The sequence below is a fragment of the Diadema antillarum genome, unplaced genomic scaffold, assembly GCF_040938485.1.
Source record: "Diadema antillarum isolate AM-2024a unplaced genomic scaffold, OU_Dant_1.0 scf00000025, whole genome shotgun sequence".
In the NCBI taxonomy this organism is placed as follows: Eukaryota; Metazoa; Echinodermata; class Echinoidea; order Diadematoida; family Diadematidae; genus Diadema; species Diadema antillarum.
The window spans coordinates 87,355-99,025 of NW_027270914.1; positions in this window are offsets into that span (position 1 = coordinate 87,355).

Here is an 11,671-nt window from a genome sequence, read left to right on the forward strand (position 1 = left end):
AAAATGATAAATCGTAATTACCCCCGGAAGTGCCTGAAATGAATGAATTAATTCTGATATGAATGTAAATTTGAAGGACTTGGGTCATTCTTACATTGATATTATAGCGCCCTCTCCCATCCTTCTCTCATCTCTATGGCAGAATATCATGTATATGATTCAAAGAGCGACCCAAGTCCATCACACAAAATGGCCTCTCCATAATGTAAATGTTGATTGTCATAATAACATATGTCTAATTTGTATATACAATGTTGCCTTCCCATCACAGTTAAATAAAATATTATTGGACAAATAAAAAAGATAGGAAGTTTTTTAAGTTTACTCGAAATGGTCTTCCATGGACTTGGGTCGTTCTTATATTCAGATACTCAATTGATGGTGACAATTGAACCCTCTGCCTATGTGATTTCTGACCACTTCATATATTCAAAGCTTTTTGATAGTAGACTCATCAGACAAGAAATATGTATTGTGGTACTTTACATTGATTTGTCATAAATCTTCATTGTTCTGTTTTAGCAGCTTTAAATTTGCCATCCATCTTTATCAACGAGTGATAGTCATGCTCTTGTTGAGTCTTAAATAAGGGAATCTCGATGATATGAAGTCACATAAGTCTTCATTCTACTTTCTGTAATTCTAAGGAGCATTTTGATAATGAGTGTCATTACGACTAATCCAGACAGTGCTGTCTTGACCACTTAAATCTATTAATATACAGTTACTATTACAGTTTACTATTGTTACAGTAGTTTTTCTGAAGATTCGTTATTCAGGAGGTTCGTTAATCCAAACACAAAATAGAATGTCTATTTCAAAGAATCGCCTCTCCTAACCTCATTTCATTTTCGAACTACATGGAACCTTCGGAATAATGAACCTTACCAAACATCACCCAAGATGTCTGGTTCGATTTCAGGTCGGGTTGGCTGTATTGAGAAGGTCGAACCAATAACGATTTCTACATATTTAGCAGACTGCAGTAACATTATCAATTCATTACTGGCATTAATGTTTATTGAAAAATCTTATGCAATTTTATGCCAGGTTGACCCATATCATCTATTTGAAGTCCTGACAACCATGGTATTCAACTTTTTGTTGGTTGTGTGATGCACAGTCACATATTATGTTGTTAATGTATGTGATTAAAGCGGTGTAAATATGATAATTAAAGGATGACGAATATGAATACCACTGAAGTCATGTAATTGAGTTAGTTGTGCTTTATTCAGCTCCTGTGAACGACGAATTTAAATTCTATAATTGGCAACGAATTAAAATAATTGATAAATTGACAAACTAAGAAAACAATGCAATTGTATGCAAGAAAAAAGAAACCACATATTCCGAAACTGAATGAAATGTTGAGGGGAAATACGACAGAATAAATTCATATTTACACATTCGTTTTTGACATGAGCTGATTTTTTTTTTCTTTCAGTATAATGATACGAATAAATTTGTAATTCTTTCAATCATAAAACAATTGTTTGGATGGAGCAGAGTTAACCCATTGTGTACTTTGAGTGCTGATTGACACAGAAAACCCCATAGCATTGTACACAGAAAAGGCTGAACTGTGAGATAGGTGAAAATCTGTTATTTTCTTTCGACAAATATTCAAATTAACTCGATAAAAAGGTAATAATTGTTGCAGAAATATGACTTAAACGTTTTCGTATGTTTGTTTTACATAGAGTCAAGTATTACACCCCAATTCCACACCATACAAGCCGAATAATTTCTAGTAATGGAAAGCAGCTTTAGGAAGCATTAGTCCTACCCTAACCCACTTTCTTGATAGAAAGTAAACTGCAATAACAGGTTTCGAGCCTTAACAAAATAAATCATTTCATTACGTTACTTTCTTACGTTAGGTTCAGTGAATAGTCAGGCTCATTAATTAACTACAGCAGCAATGATGACAACAGCAAAAACATTTTTCATGATGAAATTTCTCGAATCATTGGACATAAACACGAACCAGTACGTTTAAGAGTTTAAGCTTAAACTCTAACTGCTTGGCGAGGTCCAGACTTAAGAAGACAACCATGCAATTATATCACCGAGTCGTGTGATTAGGGAGTGAAAAACACGCCGAAAATCTGGATGCATCCAGCCGAAAAGAAAAGGATTAATGCAGTCAGAACAGCTGACGAAAGCATAGCTGTAGGCCCCAGCTATTTCGCTGCCTGTGATGAATACACAAAGAGCTATAGGAAGAAGACAAAGCACAAATACACCTGCAACAACCACCATATTTCTTGTGATCTTGGCCTCCACAGCAAGATTCCTCTCCATAAAACACACTTTAGGCCGAATTTGAACGGATGGGCTGCCGGTGGTCTCACTCTGATCCCGTTCGCTGCTTTGATGCTGATCGACTGTGCCGCCATTGTGACGTATCCGCTTGAAGTGGCGCTTGAGGAAAAGAAGGATCTTGCCATAGCACACGCAAACGATTATCAGGAGCATGAGAATGATCACAGCGCAGGTGTAGTTATAGCAATCACTGTGGCGGAAAAAACAAATACTGGCGCTATTTAGGCCAATTTCAGCTAGATGGAGAATGATGAAGATGAGCGTGACTCCAGGAGGAAAGAGAAAACAGAATCCAATCATCATGGCTATTTTCCAGGGTGAAAAGATGGTTTGAAATGTCTCCGAATGTTTCGTTATCTTCACGAATCGACAGAGAGCAATGAATGTGATAAGGAATGCGTTGATTTCGACGAATGTGACCGACGTCGCACCGACTATCGTACACGCTGTCATGAAAGCTTTAGTTCGAACTCCAACAAAGGCTGGAACTTGAATGATGGACGTCACTGAAGCAATACAGCTGTTTGCCGCCATGGCAGCAACAAAGACATTCGTGGTAGTTCGAAGTTTCTTAGAGACGAACAAAGAAATGAGAATAAAGCCATTGACAACAAACCCTACCACAGCGAGGATAACGAAGATCGTACACAGAATAACAGCGTGAGTGTTCATATTTCGAAGAGTAAACAATTCCATAGACCGCAATGAGAAGATCTCGAAAAGCTAAACGGTGGTTTTGTCGACCTTTCAGTCAGTCTTTACAAAGATTGGAGCTAAGAAACATTATTTCTCTATCTCAGAGGTATGGACTACAGAGAAGATGATTTTGGAATTGCTTAAACCATCTAAAAAGTCCACCAAGACAACCTACAAACTGAGGGTAATAAATCATCGTTTTTAAGTGTTACAGAGGCAGAAACCATGAATCCGAGATATCCACAATAGTTTCTGAAAGAGAGATGTTTGATTAGTCTAATAAAATCTGCTTCATGAGAAAGGAAATTCAGAGCTTGCAGTATTGAAACGAATGTTCACCCATGACAGGAGAGGAATTTCATATAAAATAGACACGTAAATCAACACGAATGTGGATTGCCACGTGAGATTTCGTAGAGGGCGGTGTTTGGATCGTAAAAGCATCATCATTAACCTGCAAGTATTACATACCTGACAGCTCGTTCAACTCAATATGATTTGTGAGAACACCGTTTAATACTGTTATTGACGTTGCAACATTTTGAGCTCCTGGTGTATTCTGCCGCGAGTTCCTCTTATATACCTCTTGAAATAACTACCAGAAAAAAAGAAGAGAACTTTTTACTTTTTATAGTGTATATAAATGAATTGCAACAAAACAGCATCAAACAATGCAGCATGGCACACTAGTTTCAGCACTGTACAAAGTATGAAAATACTCTTCCCAGATGTCAGTACTTCATCTGGAAGAAGAAGAAGAAAAAGAAGAAGGAGGAGGAGGAGAAGAAGAAGAAGAAGAAGTAACTAGAGATTGTAATTTGTCATTACTGACAAATTAAGGTGATCCGATTTTTTTTTTTCATCAATGATTCGAGTCCTGATCGCAATAGGCATGACCATACAGGTTTCGTCTGTTGTTAAAAACGTTGGCCGTGTGATGTTTGAATTCTCGTTTAGAAAAGGGAGTCATATCTGCCATCTTTGGTACCAAATTCCGTATACACTAGATAACGAAGATACAACAACAAATACATATGACCTTTGACCCACCTTTACACTCCCAAGATGGCATCTGAGGAAAAAGTGGTTATTTTGTGAAATGATTCTTGCGACATCGTCTATACGTGTGCAAAATATGGGAAAGATAGGACAGGTATTCGCCAAGATACAAGATGAAACATTTATGACCTTTGACCCTAATTTACATACCCAAGATGTTGTCCGATCAAGTAGTTGTTATTTTATGAAATAATGTACGTGACATGAACTAAACATGTGCAGAATATGGGGGTGATAGGGCGTGTTTTTTTTTTTGAGTTATTGCAAAGAAAGTTGCAGAAAGAAAGAAATATCTCAATACATAGAAGATAAGCTTTAATTTCAACCAAGTTTTTTATCGTGATCCCGACATCGTATGAAAACACAAAATGAAATTTAACGATAGCGCAAAGTCTCAGCTACAACATATTAAAATCTGGGAGAAATTCACCGAAGGGTAAGTGAGCTAGTGCTCGATAAAGACAATCATGTCAATTTTCACATTTAAAAAAATTCCCTCCCGTAGAGATAACACGTCATAACGAAGATACAAAAAGAAGTACATATGACCTTTGACCTCAATTTGCACAGACAAGATGGCATCTGAGTAAAAAGTGGTTATTTTGTGAAATGATCCTTGTAACATGGTCTTTGCGTTTGCAAAATATGGGAAAGATAGGACATGTATTCACTAAGATACAGGATGAAACACTTATGACCTTTGACCCTAATTTACATACCCAAGATGGTGTCTGATCAAGTAGTTGTTAATTTATGAAATAATGTACGTGACATGAACTAAACATGTGCAAAATATAGAAGTGATAGGGCGTGTTTTTTCCTGAGTTATTGCAAAGAAAGTTGCAGAAAGAAAGAAATATCTCAATACATCGAAGATAAGCCTGAATTTCAACCAAAATTTTTGACGTGATTCCGACATCGTATGAAAAAACGAAGGGCTTATTAACGGTAGCGTAAAGTCTCATCTACAACATATCAAAATCTGGGAGAAATTTATCAAAGGGTAAGTGAGCTAGTGCTCGATAAAGATAGTCATGTCAATTTTCATTTCCAGAAAAACTGCACTCCCATAGAGATAACACGTAAACTGGTCAAATTTGACAAGGTTACTTTCAATCCATTTTTACGAGGTGATACCGTTATCCAATCAAAATATTGTAATTTAATGTTTGAAAGAACATTAAATAAGCTACAACATACTGAAATCTGGGTGAAAATTGACAAAGGACTAGTGAGATACGCTCGAATGAACTTGAAATTTGATGACGTCATTTTGAAAATTTACTTTTTTTACTTTATTAAGAAATTTGCTATCTTTTAATAATTTTGTCAGCATTGCGACCCCATGAAATGACATGTACAACTCATCAGGTTTTAAAATATGTAAAGAAAATGGGGGGTCACCGTCCATCCTGACGAGTAAAATCGAATTTAAAATTAGCAGTTTTTTGGCATAGTTGCACTGTATATCGCCATTGACGCGCGCGCGGAATTTCAACTTTGACGGGCCTGTATGACGTCATATTGAGTCGCATTGATTTGAAACTTGGTATAAATATTCCTTAACATTTCAGACATCCGCTCAAAGTGAAAAAACTGGAAATTTCAATCGCACATGAGCTGTGCGTGCGTATATGCGCGCGCGCGTACGTGTCCGTCCGATTTTTTCAATTTTTCAAAAAATGCTCCAAATGGTCTGAAACGTGTGCAAAAAAATTTTGAGCTCGATTGGAGCATACAAATATTTCAACGCGCGCGTACGCGCACGTTTTAAGAGAAAATATGAATTTTGAGAACATGAGTAGAATGCGCATATTTTGAAATATATGTGACGTAAATTTCATTGAAAAATTTCATTCCATTAATGAGATATGATTGAGAATGTGTTTTCATATAATGACGTCATAGTGACGTCACGGTCGACTGATCACAATGATACATTAGATTTGTCGTCTTTGGGACATGATGCATACATGGTATAATTTTGAAATTGATAGGCAGCGGACTTTCTGAGCTAACCTCTGCACAACTTTTGCGGAGAAATAAAGAAACAAAGAAGAAGAAAGAATCCGTACAGATACAGAAGGTGATCCGAAGGATACTCGGATCACCTAATTCGAAAACTTTGACACTAACAGGTGTGATATTAGCATTATTCTGTATATATGATAATAATTTCTGTGAAGACTTCAGGTTAGATTTCTTGTTCTTATTTGATAGAAGACATGCATGATGTTTGTCATCTATTTTAATGCACCCATACTCGTGTCTATATTGTTTCATCAGACGACGTGATAGAATGAAAGGGTGCTACTAAACTTCGCTTCAAGCTGGTGATTGCAAGATGGCGTGCAATATTCTTTCTTACGACCATACCTAACGAAGCGCCTTGTTGTATACCGACTGCAACAAAGTTGGCTATACCGCATATTATTACCTATACGAGGTAGTTTTGCGAGGCGATTACAGTTGGTATTTTGCAGGGTCGGGAGTTCAGCAGGCGACATTAGAGCATATCACGAGCATCCGGGGGTTTTACTTATACAGTGGACTCCCATTATAACGAAATCCTCGGGACCGGCAGTTTTCTTTCGCTAGATCGGAATGTTGTTATAACTGAACAAATAAACAATAGAAATACAGAGAGTGGATGACATTGCAGCCCAATTCTTTACTTCGTTATAACCATAATTTTGTTATAACCGTGGTCGTTATAATAGGAGTGCACTGTAAAATAGGGTGGAGGTGGGAAGAGAAAGAGTGGAATCTCTCTCCCCACCTCCCTGCTTTAAACGTAAACATTCCGATCGACCACAAAAAAGAAAACATTCCAGGACGTCCAGGGTGTCAGTTACACGCACTGCAGAAGAACGCTGATAAATCAACTCATGTAGGTCGACCACTTACAGCAGCACTAGGCGTCAAACAATGACTAATCCATTTGTGCTCAGTAATTGCACAGTGACCATTAGTTTAACTCTCCAACTTTAAACAGAAAAGTAAAAATAAAGTGTAAGAGCGTTCAGATGTTTGAAGTTTGCCTGTTACAACTACATATGTATCTTTGAAGTTGGAGTTGAATGATATACATTGACGAACAATTTTGCAATTATTCAACATGTTGATGGTCTACAGGTAGTCAAATGTGGCTTGATCTGCATCATAGTGTATAGCCGTATTCGCTTATTTTCTTAATTTACCTAGGGGATAGGTAATAATTATGATATTGACTGGCCTTTCTTTCGGGAGGTACCAGATAAATATTGCCCGCACTGAAAACATATTGCCCTCGTCTTCGACTCGGGCAATATGCTTTCAGTTTGGGCAATATTGTCTGGTACCTCCCTCAGGACCTGTCAATATTATATAAATATACAGATGGCGAGGGAAAAAACCACGACAACACAATTGCCTATTGAAGGTCATAACTCAGTGATGGCGTCGGGCCGATTTGCGGCCTGCTCGGGTGCCGATGGAATTCAGGCATCGCTCAAAAGACTTTCGGAGAAGTCCTAGCGAGGCCCGGGTGATCACGCGGGCCTCTTTCTTCCACTCACTTTCAGAAATGTAATTCTGTTTAGATAATGATTATATTCGGTACAATGTTGACTCATTGACTTTCAGTGTTCATAGGAATACCTCTCTTTCTCTCTATCTCATTCTGTCCGTATGCATAGCGCCATCACGTGGCTAGTCGTATCTCTTATTTGACGTCTGTCGAGACCCGTTCAATTCTTTCAGTGCAATAGTTAACATAGTTGTATTAACTAAGATATAAGTAAAAATTCGGTGACAGTTCATTTTTATCCGTAAGTTGGTTATGTAGGATTTTCGTTAACCCAAAACAAAATAAACTGTATTTCAAAGGATCTAGGCTATAGTACGAACCTAATTTCATTTCTTTGTTGTTGTTGTTTTTTTTTTTTGACGACAGCTGTATAATGTTATCGAAACTTCGGAATAATGAATCTTCTGATTACCGAACATCACCTATAAGGATGTCGGATTGGCTTTCAGGTCGGGTTGGATGACTCAAGATGGCCAACCTAATATTATGTAGCTACTAATTTCTCACGTTAGATGTACATATTTAGCATATCGCAGTGACATCATTTATCAAAAACTTTCTTTCATCAAGTTTTGTTGCAAAGAATTCTGGAAATGAACGTACAACACAACAGTATGTCTTGATGACACGTTATTATTCTAAGTTACTCATACATAATGGAGTATAAGACTATGACGTAGTAAGGCACTGTTGTAAGAATATTTGAACGTAACTTGGCACCATAGCCACATCTTCACTTAATTTAGATCTAGGATGGTTGTCAGAAAGAGTGAAGAGGAATTACAAAAAGAAGAGATATTATCCAAACCGTATTCGCACACGAAATTACTACTACTTGTCAAAACCACTGATTTGCCTGTAACCTTAGTTAAGTAAAGTTCCCTGTTTATATGACATTGTAATTTGAATCAAATCTGCAGAGTTTGCAGTATATCAATATCATGGGTATGTGTGCCTGTCGATTAATATGCATTACCATGTAGCTACTGCACAAACAACCAAGAAAAAGAAGATTATACTGAGATGGACTGATTTCACTATAACTGAAGAACTTTAATGTTTGTAAGGCACACACTGCTCTGTTCAAGTTCAAGTTCAAGTGTACTGACATAAAACAACAAACAAGTCATACACTGAAAACAACTAAAATGAAAACAACAACAAGGACAAAACCGGTACATAATTCCAGGTGAACAAGGACTCAACAGAGAAGAACAGTGAGCCTTGTAAGTCGCTGACGCCTAGAAAACATGAGTATAATGTGCATAAATTATCCGGATTACAGAACAGTAGAGAGGTAAGAGGAGAGAAAAGAACAAAATAAAGAAAAAATCGAAAGACATATTTAAATGCAATTAAAGTGATTATTCCATTTGAGAATGTGAATTCAAAAGTAAGAGTTTATAATTCTTTGTAAACCAATTCAATGACGGTTTCATTTTCAAATCAAACGGTACTTCGTCCATATTGATGGACCTTTACAAAACTGTAATTTCTAGAGATATTTGTTCTAACATAACGTAAATATAATATAATCATTGACAGGAAGGTTGTTATAACTGTTAACGTTACAAATCAATAAATGTTTTGAAGAAAGTTGCTATTCTTGCTACCTTCTGTCCAAAAGTAAACGTCGATGATAATTTTTAAATTCCAAATATCCGTCTTCACGAGGTTATGATTGTTGTGTTCAGGGAGGTGTCACCTCCCTGTTGTGTTTAATCCAAACTAAGGCATGTGAATGAATCATCCCCTACACGTTTCACTGCACCGTCTTGTACCTAGAACAGATAACCCAAAACGCGCGTTTGCCTGAAAAATTTATAAATGAAATCAAAATTAAATGCTTAGGGACCAAACAGTCAAAGATTGAGGGCACAAACTTTATTCGGGGGCATCTTTTTTCCCATCCTGTTTCAATATATATTTTTTTCTCTCTTTCTCTACGTTAGTGTTCGTGTTTGTATATATTTCGGTCTTATAATGTACGACGTAAATGGATCTCAAAGAATAACAAGACAGGTATAGTATTCACAACGTACAACACACATAATACGAATAAATCTGCGATTTTATTGATCATCAAAGCAATTGTCTGAATGGAGGATAATGAAACTGGGTGCCAGGTGAGATTTTGGTGTTTTTTTATAAATTGTAGAATTTACTGGATATAAAGACAAACATTATATACTTTCATGTTGTACAAATGTGACAGAAACTTCCGCAACTTTGACATTTTACTGGAGACAAAGGCAGTCAGTATAAACCTCATTGTTGCAGATATATGACTGAAACGTTTGTGTCTTTTTTGATAGATCCAAGCATTCGCTTCATTTTTACACGACACCCATTAGGTCACAAAGGGGCGTGGAAGGAGTCATGGAAAACCACTTTGAGAATCATTTCCCAACCCAACTCACTTGGTAGAAAGTAAACTTCTAAAAACAGTTTTGCTATTCTAAGCCTTAATGGAATGAATCGGTCCATTACACTAGTTTCTCCTTAAAAGAATCAAAGCTGCTTTAAGTGAATATTCAAGCTTACTGAGTACTTAAAACAACAATGATAAAAAAGAAAACATTTCCATTACGAAATTCCTCGAGCAGTGGGAGTTGAATACGAAATCTCCGCCTTCCTGAGAAGTTTATGCTTGAGCTGTAATTACTTGAAGAGGTGTTGACTTAAGAAAGCAAGTGATATCACCGACTCGTCTGATCAGGGAGTGAAAGACTCGCCGAAAATCCGGATGCATCCAGCCGAAGAGAAAAGGATTAATGCAGTCAGAACAGCTGATGAAAGCGTAGCAGTAGGCCCCAGCTATTTCGTTGGCTATGGTGAATACACTAACAACCATCGGGAGAAGACAGAGAACGAAGACACCAGCAACAACCACCATGTTCCTTGTGATCCTGGCCTCCACAGCAAGACTTCGCTCCTTAAAACAGACTTTAGGCCGAGACTGAGACGGAGGCCTGTCCGTGGTCTCACTCTGATCCCGTTCGCTGCTTTGATGCTGATCCACTGTGCCGCCATTGTGACGAATCCGCTTGAAGTGGCGCTTGAGGAAAAGAAGGATCTTGCCATAGCACACACAAACGATTATCAAGAGAAGCAGGATGATCACAGCGCTAAAAATGTTAAAGAAATAACTGTGGTGGAAAAAACAAATACTGGCGCTATTTAGGCCAATTTCAGCTAGATGGAGGACAATGAAGATGAGCGTGACTCCAGGAGGAAAAAGAAAACAGAAACCAATCATCATGGCTATTTTCCAGGGTGAAAAGATGGTTTGAAATGTCTCCGAATGTTTTGTAATCTTCACGAATCGACAAAAAGCAATGAATGTGATAAGTAATCCGTTGATTTGGACGAATGTGACCGACGTCGCACCGACAATCGTACACGCTGTCATGAAAACTTTAGTGCGAACCCCAACAAAGGCTGGGACTTGAATGATGGACGTCCCTGAAGCAATACAGCTGTTTGCCGCCATGGCAGCAACAAAGACATTCGTGGTAGTTCGAAGTTTCTTAGAGACGAACAAAGACACGAGAATAAAGCCATTACCAACAAACCCTACCACAGCGAGTAAAACGTAGATCGTGCACAGAATAATAGCGTGAGTGTTCATATTTCAAAGAGAAGGTAATTTGAGAGACCACTTTGAGAAGGTCTTGAAAAGATAAACGGTGGTTTTATCGACCTTTCAGTCAGTCGTCACAACGATTGGAGCTAAGAAACGTTCCTTCTCTATCTCAAAGGCATGGACTACAGAGAAGGTGATTTCGGAATTGCTTAAAACCATCTGAAAACATTAACAATACAATCTAGAAAGTGATTGTAATAAATCATCGTTTTTAAGTGTAACAGAGGCAGAAACCATCAATCCGAGATATCCACAATATCATTGTTTCTAAAAGAGAGATGTTTGATTGATCTTATAAAATCTGCTTCATGATAAAGGAATCTCAGAGTTTAATGAATTGAAACGAATGTTCACCCATGACACGAGAGGAATTC